Source organism: Lepisosteus oculatus, chromosome 12 (genome assembly GCF_040954835.1).
Source record: "Lepisosteus oculatus isolate fLepOcu1 chromosome 12, fLepOcu1.hap2, whole genome shotgun sequence".
Lineage (NCBI taxonomy): Eukaryota > Metazoa > Chordata > Actinopteri > Semionotiformes > Lepisosteidae > Lepisosteus > Lepisosteus oculatus.
The window spans coordinates 24,130,688-24,145,572 of record NC_090707.1 but is presented as its reverse complement, the minus strand read 5'-3'; the positions used below and the strand labels follow the sequence as shown (position 1 = coordinate 24,145,572).

The following is a 14,885-nucleotide window of genomic DNA, read 5'->3' as shown; positions in this document are numbered from 1 at the left end:
CAGAACATAGACCATTGAATAAGATTGAGTATTCATAAAACTCCCAAGCTGCCTTTTCAGTTATTTAAATCTTCTTTAGGACCTGGATCAGAAAAAAAAGCAAAATGTACATATGTATTTGTCACATGTAAGAGCAGGGAGGAAAACCTGGACTCAATGATAGACATCATAAAGAATACTGCAGATTTCACTCACCTATCCCCTTGATTTCCATTCATTGGACACTAATTCACCAGACATCATGTAATGATGAGGAGATTTTGATGATATGAAAGGAGCTGAAAGTAAGAAACGTCACAGAGGATTTGGACTAAATACATACTTGTATAATCCTGAAAGGCAGATTGTTTTACAAGACTGTTGCCTTAGGATTCAATAAAGTACTTTGTTGTTCTGCTTGCTTTTAGATGCTGTATTGATATCTTGAGTACTTGTGACCTCTGGTTTACAGTATGTTTCACTGTTAATACAAAGTTAACCCATGAAAAGAGTCTATCTAGTCTATCACCTAAAAGTCGGTTAATACCAGAGTTGTTGTTCATTTATCAGAGTCTCTTTTTAAAGTAGTTCTTTGATAAGTTCTGTCCCTGGTGAAACACACCATGGCACATGAAACTGTTAAAAACCATTCACATATCTAGTCTTTAGGACATAACTTAATATTTTATAACACCAAAAACTGTCCCTGTCATAATGTCTATTCCAAATTATAAGATTTGCTGTGAAAGAATTCAAAACAAAGCACTCTACAATAAATCTATAAAATGATTTCTGACAGTCCATCCTTCTGTCAACCTTTACATCTGATGGGTTAAGATAAGATTAACGTTCAGCTGAAACAGTAGCAGTTTCTAATGATATAAAAGTTTGGTACCGCTTGAAGCACCTTCACAGTACTGCATGCAAGCCATTCAGATCATTGGCTTCCTTATTAAGATTTTCTCTTTTTTAATGAAAATGGGAAGATTCTTTTCCGCGGTTTCCCCTGTTCGGTGGGAGGTGACAGGACTGAGCAGAATTTGCACATGTTGCACTTTTGTGGATCAGTCTGCATCTGCTATGCTGTCTGGTGGCAAGGGCTGCTTTTGTCCAATAGCACAGCACTGGTGGTAGTGGTGGGGGGCAAAGTTAGAATCACCTGCAGTCCTGCTCTGCTTTTTCTCTGCCTTTCCTATAGCTCAGCTCCATTGCACCCCTCTGCCTGGCCAGATGGCAGCAGCTTGAGGTGCAGAGGAGAGTGTGTGGCCAAGTGACAGCAAACCACCTAATGAGGCTTCCTGCAGGGAAGCTCAGTGTTTAACGCACAAGACCAAAAGACACAGGGTTTTATAAATAAAGATTTGTCAATAAGTTATAACTTTACAGAAAAGGTGCTTTCAGGGGTTTAACATGGTTAGTAACTTCCCAGGAAGAAACAGGATTGGTTTAAGAAGAAAGCATAATTGGTGAATGTTTTGTTTATTTTTTTATGAAGGAATAGGGAAAGTTCTTTATTACTGGTGCACCAGCCTTCAAAAAATAAAAATGTGTATTTAGCGATAAAATATTTAAATTTGAACACAGATAGAAACCAAGGAGATGTATGAAAATAAAGAAAGACTGTGTGCATACTATTTAGTCACTCTGACAGGTTGTGAACTGCATGTAGGCTGCTTGTTATTTATTAAGTTTCCAAAACCCTGTTTTTAAATGTTTGAGAACTTCACAAAATTGTCCGCACCCACCCACCAAGACTGATTGTCCCAGAATGTGTGACCATGAGGGCTAATGTTCTGTATAACCTAAAAAGAGCATGATAGACTCAGAATTTACCTGCTTAAGCAGCTTGTCTGTATATCCACACTATATTTTGCAGGTCTGTCCCTTTAAATGAAGGCCTACCTCTTGTTCACCAGTTTGTTTAATGCAGTTCTTATTCTTTAAAGCTTTGCTACAACCGGAAGCTAGAAATGTTGTAAAACTTTCCTTTAACCAACAGGTATATCCAGAGCTAGCTAGAAATGCAATAAATCATATTCTTGCAAATAGTTCCAACACTGTATATAGTTGTGGTCTTCATGCTGAATAACGTGGTTGTTAAAATGTATTCCCTCACCCTAATTTGTTACATACATGTTTTGTGGTTACTTCTGGTATTATACTATCAGAAATACTATATGTACAAAATAAGCCATAATTGTGTATGTTTTGTTTTTTAGTAAACAAAAAAAGTGATACCATGTAATGTCAACACATTGTTTTAAACTTTTACTGCCTTCATGTTTGCACATTCACCAAGAATCAGAAATAAATCTAGGTCAGTGATGCCAGGGGTATTTATGTTTATTTTGTCCAGTGAAACAGCAAGAATTATACTTTTCTAGAGATTTAGTTCCAAAATCATGCAAATGATTGAAATGAAAAAGGTTCCTGCATTTAAGCTGTTTAGTCATATTCGTCCTGAACAGTCTTATTTGGAAACAAATATGTAACATTTAAAATGACCACTTTCCAGAATAGCAAAATCAAGGTATTTACTACTAAATGTCTATAGATAATCAGACTTTGTTTTATATACATTTAATGAAGAACAAAACTAAAGTACTGACAATAACAAAGCTTACTCTCCAGAGCTGAGGGTGAGAAAAGGGAGTGTGTGTCTGAAGAAAGGTGAGTGGATGTGTATGTTTTCTGTCAGACTTGCTCCCCCTTCGGTTTTATGATGCTTTATCTTGCCGTCCCAGCATTCCTCAGCAAAGGCATGTTGGGTCCTGAGACGGCAGAGTAGCCCCATGAGCAGATGGCCCCATATATCACTCCTGATTCAGACTGTTCAGTCCCTGCTGCATGACTGCCTGTGGTTTCATTATCCAAGACATGCAAGTTCATTTACATAAGATTAGATTTGCACCCACATCCAAGACAGAAGAGCTGTATCTTATCACAGCCTTAAGATCAAAGTATTTTCTTTCCTTGTGAAGATGTTGGCCTTTAATTACTAACTTTGGAAAAATTGAAGATTTTTATATATATTCGCTGAAACTAAGTTTTTTACTGGTTACTATTTATACTTGTTTATACTTTGTTTTTTTTTTCTTGTATAAATGTGTGCAATGTATTTCCTTATGTTCTATAATGTGCTGATTTTTGGAAACATTGTACCAAAACTGTTAACTATGTTTTAAGAATGAATTTTAAAAAGGTATCTTAGAAATTACTGTAATGGGGGGCTTTAGCATAAGTATCTTTATCTTCTTTTTGAACTTGAAAAGTGTCTTATTACAAACTAAGTTGCCAAGAAATCAGTAATGTTTGATTATATTTGATTATATTGTCAATTATAGAACATGTAAAATGCAGTGGGCTGCATTAATATAATTAATATAATAATTAATTATTGATTAATTGATAATTGATAATTAATATATTAATATGATTGCTTACACTTATATAGCGCTTTTCTGGACACTCCACTCAAAGCACTTTACAGGTAATGGGACTCCCCTCCACCACCACCAATGTGCAGCATCCACCTTAATGATGTGACGGCAGCCATAGTGCGCCAGAACGCTCACCACACATCAGCTATCAGTGGGGAGGAGAGCAGAGTAATGAAGCCAATTCATACAGACATTTCATCATTGCAAATGATATTCTTTTATCATACGATATTCTGTGTGGAATATTACATGGTTAACTGGCTGTTTAGGTTTTTGTTTGCTTTTACTAAATCTGGTTGAACTAATTAAACACTCAAAAAGGGTTTCTGCCTAAAATTCTTTATGCCAAAGATTGAATGTTGCCTAGCAACTTTAATTACGCAAAGGTTTGGCATGAGCCAAATCTGTTGTCACTTTCAACTGGTACTTAAGTTTTCATAATCATGTGTCCAGTGAGGTATGTTAGGTTTCTGTAATATGGAGCTTTGGCTAAGTATCTTAATCCTTACTTTTGAACTTGAACAGTGCCTTATTACAAAGCAAGTTGTCAAGAATGTGTAATGTTTGACTATATTGCTAATGCAGTCAGGGTGAGAAGAAATGGCTTCAGTAGCAGCTGATACTTCAATAGACAGTGTGCACCTAATTAGTCTTTTTTAATGTAAAGGCTTCTCTGCATTTCTCTGAAGCAACAGAACTTATCACCAAGATAGCGAGGGGTCTTTTTCTCTTTGGGAAACATTCAACTAGATAGACCTTCCATAATCGTTTGATTTTGAGTTTTGATGTTCAAATTCATTGGCTAAGAACAGATTTTCATATATTTTAAGTTCATGAGTAAAAACAAATATTATTACAGGTTACATGTGTAGGGTTAAATAAAAAATGTAGCAATAGGTTTCCGGAAGCACTAGAATAGATTAACAGCACAGTGTGTATGCTGGTAAGTATAAAGTTAGATCTGTGAATCATTTTATATATTTATAACCCTTCTGTATATTTGTATAATGATGTCTTTGTTTATTGCATATATTAATTGTTGAACTCTCCTGCTTTGTTTTTCACCTGAGCCTGAAAAGGTCAAACTCCTACTTAACTAATCTTTAATTGGAATATAGACTAGTTTCTCTTGTTAAATGTACTTTTATTGATTCAGTAAAAAACGCCTAAACTGATGGCACGATTACTGCAAAGGTTTTTGTTGTTTTACTGAATCTGGTTGAACTAATTAAATGCTGTCAAATGTCTCGGCCTAAAATTCTGTCCTTCTGACAAAGATTGAATGCTGCCTAGCAACTATAATTACGCTAAGCTCTGGCATAAACCAAATCTGAAAATCATGATTCCAGTGAGTGTGTTAGGTTTCTTCCTGTATGTTAAGTGACAGAGTATTGAAAGTAGTTTTTGTCGGCCATGTGCTGTATGGGCAAGTCAGCACCTTTTTATTTTGGAGATGTTCCATCGTCCTCACCTAATAAATGGAAGAAAATAAATTACACAATAAAATATTAAATAACAATGTTTTTCCAGACAACAGAAGAGGTTTAGTTGATTTACTGTATATACCCTAGCTTACTATTGTTTGGATTTGCATGATCTTGAAGAAGGAAATGAATACCAAACTAGCCGTCTAAATGGATTGAAATTCTTTTGTTCACCCCCCCCTCTGACCTCTGTCTGCCACCCCCATCCCCCATATCTGTAGACCCATGCTCCAGTCTTGCTGTGACCACAACTTAAATGAATTAGGTTGTCAAGGCCTAGCCCCCAGTGGACATCTGTTTCTACAGTGAAAAAAATTGCTACAATTGTTGAATGACAGAGGTGCCCAGGTCAAGACTCACTTGTGCTGGCAGGAGTGGAAGTGAAAGCAAGCCAGTGCAGCCATCCTTTTCCTCAGACAAAGAAAGCATTTAAATTAGAGCCGAGCTGCCCGTTAAAGAACATGGGCCTTCAATAACCAAAGAACAGTATTCAATTGCAGAGAAAAATAAATCTTATTGTAAAAAGAATAAAAACACAAAGCAAAAGACACCTGTAAAAAACATCAAAACACAAACCACTGGAAAATGGCTACATTTCTTTAATTTGATAAGTAAGCACTTTTGATTTAGGGCCCTGGATATCCTGTAGGTGTAGTGTGAACAATTTTCCCTACAGAAAATTACACCACTACAGTCAGATAAGGTGGACAAATCTAAAATAAGGAACAGTAGTGTTGTTGTTTTGTGTTTTCTTTTCTTTTCGGCATAGAATAAACCAGTTACCTGTTCCTTTACTGCCTATGCATGCAGATGCAGCTACACTTGAACTAAATCTAAAATAATTTTAGAATAAGGACCTTCAGCAACACAACATCTGTTTGTCAATATGAGCATATATAATCACAACTATTATAACTGGTACTTCTAAACAAATAATTCTGGTAAATACAATGCGTTTTTCCTTTGTTCCTTCCTTTGTTAGCTGGCTTTACTCTCCATTATGTTTGTTTTATATTCACAATTGTTAATCTAAAATAAGGAACAGTAGTGTTGTTGTTTTGTGTTTTCTTTTCTTTTCGGCATAGAATAAACCAGTTACCTGTTCCTTTACTGCCTATGCATGCAGATGCAGCTACACTTGAACTAAATCTAAAATAATTTTAGAATAAGGACCTTCAGCAACACAACATCTGTTTGTCAATATGAGCATATATAATCACAACTATTATAACTGGTACTTCTAAACAAATAATTCTGGTAAATACAATGCGTTTTTCCTTTGTTCCTTCCTTTGTTAGCTGGCTTTACTCTCCATTATGTTTGTTTTATATTCACAATTGTTAATGTATATTGTTCATATCTATTTAAGTCAGTGGTTAAGGGAGTCTACTGAGACATTGGTAAAATATGATCAATAAGATTTTAAAAACCTGTCATAGATGAAAAATAACATTTATCTAAATTTCTACAAAACACAAAAAATGTTTTCTTTTTGCTATAATGAGTTAATAAAATGGCACATCAGGTATGGTGTTGGGTAAAATAAAACGATATATTTATTTCCTCCCTAGAGTCCTGTTTATGGACAATCTGAATTATTTTTAAATATAAACATTATTAGATTAATTATTGTTTTAATTGTAGTATAGACATGTTGATTACAATATGTTTTTGTACTTTGATTAGTAGCCCAATGAAAGCAGTTTTTTCACATGGGTTGTTTTAATTTGTTTTCATTACTTTTTTGTTTTCAAGTTTGATTTTTTTTCTCAGTTTCTGAATATTCTTTATATCCTTTGTTATATTTTGTTTATATCAGCATTTCCTATTCCTAATATTGGATCTCTGTTGTAGGGTTTTGCTACAAATAACTTCAATAACTGGGAAAAAATGTATTAATTGTACTAATAAACTGCTTAATGGTGTATTTCCATTGATTTGAGCTATTTAAATGTTTACAGTTCAAGCTACATTTTTGTGATATACATTCATGGAGGTGAGTGTGTATGAGTGAAGACGAGATAGAAAAAGTCTGATTAAAAAAGATGTTAGTTCAATTCTGCAACTGAGAACACAGCTTAACCCCCTCCCCGAACATAGTTTGATATTCTTCAGATAAAATGTACATATTATTTTTAAAGTTAAATAACAAGCATGAAATGCCTTCTGAAATTATGTATGAAGTGCAAACAATAAATAAGTTAGTGCTATACTAGTCCTAAGGTCTGAATTCAAGGGTTCAATCTTTGTATGACCTTTGTATGTTCTTCATCCATCTCCATCATCTTGAGAATGTGTTTAAGAAAGTGTTCCATCTTACTAGCATAAAGGATCAAAAGCACACTAAATTATGTGACAAAGTGAAATAATATGATGATACAAATCTTGTAGTGTCCTTTTTAAATCATAATTTTGTCTGTTCAGTAAAGATATACCTGGGAGAAAATCACTTTTTAAGAAGAAGACATTTATATTTAGGATTTTGCCAAAAAACTCAAGTCCATTGTGGGTTAAAACCTAATTATCCCCTATGAAGCATGTCGTCATTGTAATAATCTGCTTAGAGGTGGGACAAGCAGCAGATCTTGGGGCCAAGAGTAAACCGAGAGGTAGCCGAGACTGGGAATCCAGCAGACAACTTGCAGGCAGCACCCACACACAGGGAACTGCACACTGCTGTGTGCACATGGAAACTGGGCTAAGTGGGCAGAGCATACAGATGGGAACTGCACAGGCAGTGTGAAGCTGTAGCCAGTTTGGGACTCAGTGCATGCAGGTAGATGGCATGTAGTGGCAAAATAGGAAATCAGGGTGTGATCACAGTGTGAGATCATAGACAAAGCAGGTTGGGTTAAAGTGGGTACAAGCAAGCTAAGCAGCAGAGTCCAAAGCACAAAGTGGAATCTAGGAGGCATGGTAGGACTGAAGTGAGGGTCAGATCTAGGGAACACAGTGAATAACAGATCAAAGTAAAGGGCAAATCAAAGAGACGTAGAAATAATAACAAACAGCGTCCAAAGAGTGGTGAACAAAGAGAAGTAAGAGCAATGGGGGGTGAACTGAGAAAAGAGGTACAAAGTAAACCAGAGATCAGGATTAATGAAGCTAGGAAACTCAGAGCTCTCTCAGGTCCTAGTTTTTATCTTCTGAATTGGGCGTGGTCGTAAACAATCTCCAGGTGATCCAAGTCTCCTGTCAATTAGTTTCCGTGGCAACCGGCACTGGTAGATGGGTTGGACAGTGATGTAATTGTCTGGCACATTAGTACTAGTTTTCCCTGCTGCTCGTCAAGAAGCATGACAGATATGACCAAAAAATGCTACGTTTTTAGTGCTTCTTGTAAGTTTATATGTAGAGACTCAGGCGGATATCTAAAGTATTTACATTACTACTGGAACAGAATAATATGCTCAGAATATTCTGTTGCTTTGATACCCCTGGTTATGCAGATTTCTGTAGGACACATTGTGGATATAAGAACTACAACTGGGCAAAAGAGGAAATCTGAATTCTTCTGGCAATGGTAGTCGTTTCTATTTCTTTTCAATGCCGGCTACCATAAAGCACAGCTTTTACTTTAAAATATTAAGCTGTACTGTTTCACATAATCAAATAGATGGTGCAGCTCATGTCTGGCAAATAGGGCACACATGGCCCAAGTGTCACATTGCCATCTTGAAAGAAAGCTGTTGTTACACAAGCGATGTAAGGACTGCCTTGTCCCGCTGGCATTTTGTCATGTCAACAGGAAGAGCCTGCAGGAAGAGGTCCCAAGACTTGATCAACTTTTCACTTAGCAGACAGATTGCTATCAGTCTGCTCTTAGTAGAAGTGGAGATCTGTAGCACCTAGGCATTCATTACTAAAGAAGACTTGGGGTAGGGAGCTGCGTCAGCATGTGTAGCCAGACAAGGAACAGGTAGAGGTTTGCTCTATGCATGAAGTTAAAGAAAAGAAAAACTGCATTTCAGCTATAGAGGTGGCTTCAGGTGTGTGAAGAAAACCTGAAGGAGGTCTCACAGCTAAAAATGTAGAACCTTTAACTTGTTCCTATAGAGGACTTTGCTCTACTACAGTTAAGTTCACTTGAGATGTCTTAGTCCAGTCATCAAAGTCACAAACTAGTGACTCAAAGGCACTGCTGTCTGAATAATTGTGACATGCTTTTCTGAATCTTTAGACATTAATCTTGATTCAGGCTTGATATTCCAGAGGTTAAATCACCTCATCACCTGTGCCCACAAAAGTCCATCACTAATCAGATGATTTACTGCTTATGCAACAGTCATTGTCACTTGATTCTGTCAAGGTCATTCTTTAATGATTAGTTAATCCAAAAGATGCAAATATTTAATCAATAACTACAGTTTGTATGCTATATAAAATACAGTAAATGTAGAAATGATATTACATTGTGACTTTTGTATGTTTGAAAAGAAGAAAAGGCAATCTCATCATATTTCTCTTTTCTTTATAGCAATATTTTAAAGATATTTCAGGGAGAGTTGAGTACACTGTCTATTGTGATAAGAGAGCAAGGGTAGTGGCTAGCTTACAGTCTTACTCCTAGGTCTGAATATCCTCTATGGCTACATTTAAGGTTTCATATTTCAAGACATATTTCAGTTACCAAAAGGCTAAATATCTTGATACTAGAGAGACTTTGATCAAGATAGTTCTACAGTATCTGTTGAAACTAGAGCTGTCTTGACATTGCACTTTTTAAAAAAGTGTCATTATTCTCAATTCATCTTCCTTTTATTCCTTGTTGAACCACTCTGATAAAGGACAGTCTTCATCTGAAAAAGTTAAAGAAGCATATAGTGTTGAAAATGGAAAGATGAGAGTAGAGAAGAGTGTGAGCTGAGCAGTGGCTTGATTTTGCCATATTGGGCAGAGAGTGGGAGAGTGCTGTGACTAAGTGCTGGAACTGGGAGCCAGCAGATGGGATCTGTTAAGTGGAACAAAAGGCAGGTAAGCTGATCCTGTGCAGGGACAGATGTCTTGTGCGGCATTTTTAAAGGCCTGGACATGGGAACATGGGGCCCAAAAACAAAGGGGTGAGGAAAAACCTTTATTAGGATTCACTTGGGATTTTCAGAGCTCAGAGCAGCTGCCTTAACCTTCAGAGGCTCCACCTGAAGTTTTGATTTTAACAGTCTTTAGTACTGTTCTTCTACTGCCAGAATGACTCAGACTGCTGTTTATTTTCTAGTAAGGAAAACATTTTAATTTTCCAACAGGAATAGCATACTTTCCAACAAGAGTACAAACATTGCAGTTTATTAAGTAAGGACATTAGTTGATATTCATACTGATTAAAAGCGCCCTAAAAACCTTCCCAAGATGAATTGCTTTTGTTTTATTAATGGGAATGGTAGTTATTTGGGGTTTCATTTAATAGCTTATTATGATGAGATTATGTTGAGTCTATACATTTCAAAAGTTTTATTTAAATAAGCACTAAAGTTTTCCTAAACGTGTCTTAACAAAGACAAAATGACAAAATAATAAACAGAACAATTGCAGTTATAGCAAGCATATTAATTGACTGATATTAAATAACCTGTTGTTTAGTGATTCATTAGAACAGGAATGGACAATCCTGTTCTTGTTTGGCTTGTGGTTCTACTTGTCATGTTTTCAACTTGTCAACTTGCCACTCATCAAGATCATTCAGTTCATTATCAGCTTAATGGGTCCATTTTAACAGCGCTCGCTAACTCTTCAGGTGCTGCTTCTTTTAGAGACAGAAAGCTTTCAGATACACTGGCCTTTCTTGAACAGGATTGCTTGGAGACCCTGAAGAACACTGCTACATTTTATGCAAGTAAAAAAGTCATTTCCAGTTAATGTTAGTGCTTTTTAGGGATAAAAACACCCATAAGCTTTTTAGCCGTCATTTTTCTAACATAAATGTTCACACAACATACTATCCTGATTTTCTATTACTTGTTTAGGCCATTCCAAGTCTTGCCATTTTGTATTGCTTTGCTTAAATCCTCTAATACCCCTTTTCTAGTTAGGTTAACCACTTAAACAATTAAAAAGCAAAAAACCCCTTAGGAAAATAAAATTTAATCCTGTTCATTCCATTTAAAATCAGTCAAAATCAGTTTCTTTCCCTTTAGATGTGCATTTTGAATGTTGTGCATACCTATATTGGACATACCTAGGTGCTGAGAGCTTTAATAACCATCTTACAGTACAATCATCAATGCACTGCATTATCATGACAAATTGAGTGCACTTTCTTCAATATGTTAGCCAAGGAAATTAAAATCTAAAGGTCTGTTATTATATTACCCTTTTCAGAAACCGGTTCTCCTTAAAGAGTTCATATCTGATCACTGAGTCACCTGGCTGTCTATGATCCATCCAACCATTTTCTAACTGCTTCTCCCAATTCGGGATTGCAGGGGAGCTGGAGCCTTTCGTCATAAAAGGGTGCAAGGCGGGATGCACCCTGGACAGCCTAGGGCCAATTTTCCTAGAGGCCAATTTTCCTAGAAGCCCATTAATGTACCACTATGCTTTTGGACTGTGGGAATAAACCAGAGCAACAGAAGAAACCCACATGAACACAGGGAGAACATACAAACTTCACACAGGTAGCACCCCAGATCTGGATCCAAACCCAGGGCCCTAGTGCTGTGAGCCAGTGATGCTAACCATTGTGCCACTATGTCGCCCAAGCCTGTCTGTAATATGGCAGAAACTACATTTCAGATTAGTGAGAAAAATGTTAAGCACTCAGTTTTATTCCAAACAATTCCCCACTTCCTTAAGTATCCTGTTGTTTTGTTCATCTTAGTGTTTTTTTTTCAAACAAGGTTATGTCACTGGCATTAAATAAACATCAGCAATTTGGTAGGAAGCAGTAACTTGACATTTCTACTCCACAATGACTGCTAGTGCATGGAAATGACTTGGGAAGCTGGACCCCAAGGGGGTTTCTCTGAAAAAGCCTTCAGTTATATGAGGGATACTTATTCCCTCCTGGCTGTAATACAGTATCACTTTTTGGATTCTGAGGCATTTAAATGTTTTATTCACGACGTCCTTATAAAAGGACACAACTGGATGAAGGGTGGAAGTAAATAGCCTTTTATTTTCGGCTCTTTTTTCTCTTTTTTTTGAGGGATTCCTGAACTGTTTGAAATTATGTTGATGTGGTAACAAGTATCACTAATCACAAAGAGTGCTAATAATATAAAGTCTGTATTTAAGTTTTATATTTAATTATTATCAATAGAATGTATGTTAAAATGTATAAAAAACATTAATAGAATGTGCTTTTAGGACATAGCTTTAATAATCAATAGCAACACCAAGCCAGGGTTCCTGTGGTGCCTGTTTGAAATTTACCGTATGTACCCCAATATCAATAACCAGCGAAAGATTGTGATAAATGAACAAGTTGTTAGTTGTACTTTCTGAAGCTCATATAGTGCAATTCTGTGGTAAGCTGCATTGAACTGGAGAGAAAAAAATACATTTACTCTATTGTGTAAGCTGGGACTCCAGCTGCTGGACAAACTGTTTTTCATCTTACTTCAGACATACTGAATTATTTATGTTGACAAACGGGGTGTTCAATATACTCTGTGGACAACACCTTTGAGAAACAACTGGATTTATATTCTCTCTTCTAGGCACCATTTAACCAGACTCAATTTATTACAGTGTAATGTTAAAGAGCCTACAATCCATTTTGAGTGATGGCTGCCACAAAATGCTGTGTTAGCCTGAGCAATTTCTTTCCGTTGTCTCTAAACTTAGCTTTCTGTAAGATTTGATAGTCAATTCAGCTAGTGACAGCTTAACTGATGAACATCTACTTGCTTTGTTTAAAAGCACATTAAAAGAATACAACAAGAAGTGGAGATTGCATCAGAGCTGTATATTATGCCCTCCATAACGATTATGCTTCCTCTCATCAAGAAGGACTTGTCCAGCCTAGATAATCAATTTTAAATTACCTTCTTCTCTACCTCCCAGTTTTCCATTAAGTCCCATTATCAGAGGTTCCGAGCAGCTGTCTGGTGCTCAAGCAGCAGCCTTTTGTGTTCCATTTAGCGAAACAAAACTCCATTTCCCAGTAAAGTCTCATGGGGAGAAGTGGTTAGATGCTTATCCACCCAGAGCTGACTCTTCATCTTTTTTCTTTTTCCATCCTGTGTATTTAAACACCTCACTGGTTCATTTTCTATACTTGTAAACATGGTTAAATAGTAGACTACATAAGTGCTGTGTCGGTAACTGTGTCAGCTGCAGCAGTATTGGTTCGTACGATGTGCCAATCAGAACACGTCATTTCAAGGTGTACTGTTCATGGATCCCTCCATGACACTGAGTTTACTCTCGTGGCTTGGAAAGAGAGGACGTTGAATTTTTCTTCAGTGCTGAGCAAAATCGCCTATCTGGACTTGTGGAAATGTGGAGAACTTAAAAAGTCATTGTGACATAAAATAATGTTCTCCCTGGAAATTCAATAGATAGCACAACAAATGTTTGCAATGCACTCCTGTGTCTCAAAGCTATATTGAATATATTGAACAGGAGAGCAGTTCTTATTCTACGAGGGATATAATGGAAATTGAATAGAACCAATTTACTGCATTGGACAGTAAAAGCAGTTTTGTTTAAGATGAGATGTTTACTGTATGTAATCTGTGTTTTATGAAAAATTGATTTCCATGGTAAGCTACTAATCTATTCTATGTGGCAGCCCTAAATTCTGGTAACAGTATTGCTGTTTAAATGTACTTTTCTTTAATTACTAAAATGCTCCATTATGAAGATATCCTCTCCTCCATTCAAAACCTGAACCTTCAATTTTCTTCATAAATTTGTTTCATACGGTCTTCATAAAACGACATAGAATTTTTTGTATCTTGCTTGAGCCATATACCTACAGTAGCCTAGCAGTCTGTTACAGGCACACAGTTTCTGAAATTAAGGGCTCAAGGGTTAAGCACCAGGAGGAGGAGATCAGCTTATTATTTTATTGGCCATATACAATTTCTTGTATTAGGAATTTGTCTTTTTGCATACCCCAACTTGCTCTCCATGAGACACACATACAGGGAGGGAAGCTTGGGGTCAGAGCGCAAGGTCAGCTATATATACGGTGCCCCTACAGCAGTTGGGGTTAAGGGCCTTGCTCTCAGGGGCCCAATGGAGTAGGATTCCTCTGCCGGCTGCGGGATACAAACCAGCAACCTTCCAGCCACAGGCGCAGATCCTTAGCCACCGCCCAGGTCGTACTAAACACACATTTCCAAGTAAATATGGTCTTTATTCCAAATTTTTATGTGAGATTCCTTGGTGGGAAACAACATGGCTTGGTAGTTTGTTTCATATTTCCACAACCTCATATGGCCTCATGTTATCAGTTTTTTTAATGCATTTACATACAACATCCACTGTTAATTATGAAAATGTCCACTGGGTTGACTTTATCAGTGTCTTTGAAGATTTTAAATAATTGTGTCAGGTTCCCTCACCAACTTGTCTGTTCAAAACTTAAATTGTTAAGTTCCTTTTGGTGTACATGTAGATTGTGAAGGAAATGGTCAAAGGATATCTTGACCACAGGTCCTACAGGTTTAATTATTAGTTAAACAGGCTAATCATCTATTCAGATCTTTAGGACAGTTATTTACTAATCAGGACATTTTGTTTTCATTTCTTCTGCTGGGACAGCTTTATGCAGTGCTGAAGCATTCCCAATGAAGTACAGACATGCCTTTGGGCTTCAGAGTGAACAAACCTCTTTTCTGTTTCATGTGTTTCCATTCTTTAGACCCTCAGTTCAAAAGCTCATAAAAAGGATTGTTTTATTTTCCAGGTAGCCATATGAAAATATCTGTAATTTAAATGCAGACCTTGATCAGATGTATATATGTATACATGTGGATATTCTGTCTGTGGTGGTGTGAAGAGAGTTTTAAGAAAGCATGATCAGTAGATACACCCC

The 14,885-nt window shown here is 36.6% G+C and overlaps 1 protein-coding gene across 1 annotated transcript in view; it reads left to right on the top strand.

Moving 5' to 3' along the window:
* The window catches only part of LOC102695284 (unconventional myosin-X-like), a 134,030-nt gene that overhangs the window by 49,147 nt on the left and 69,998 nt on the right, over nt 1-14,885 (top strand). The window lies entirely within an intron of this gene.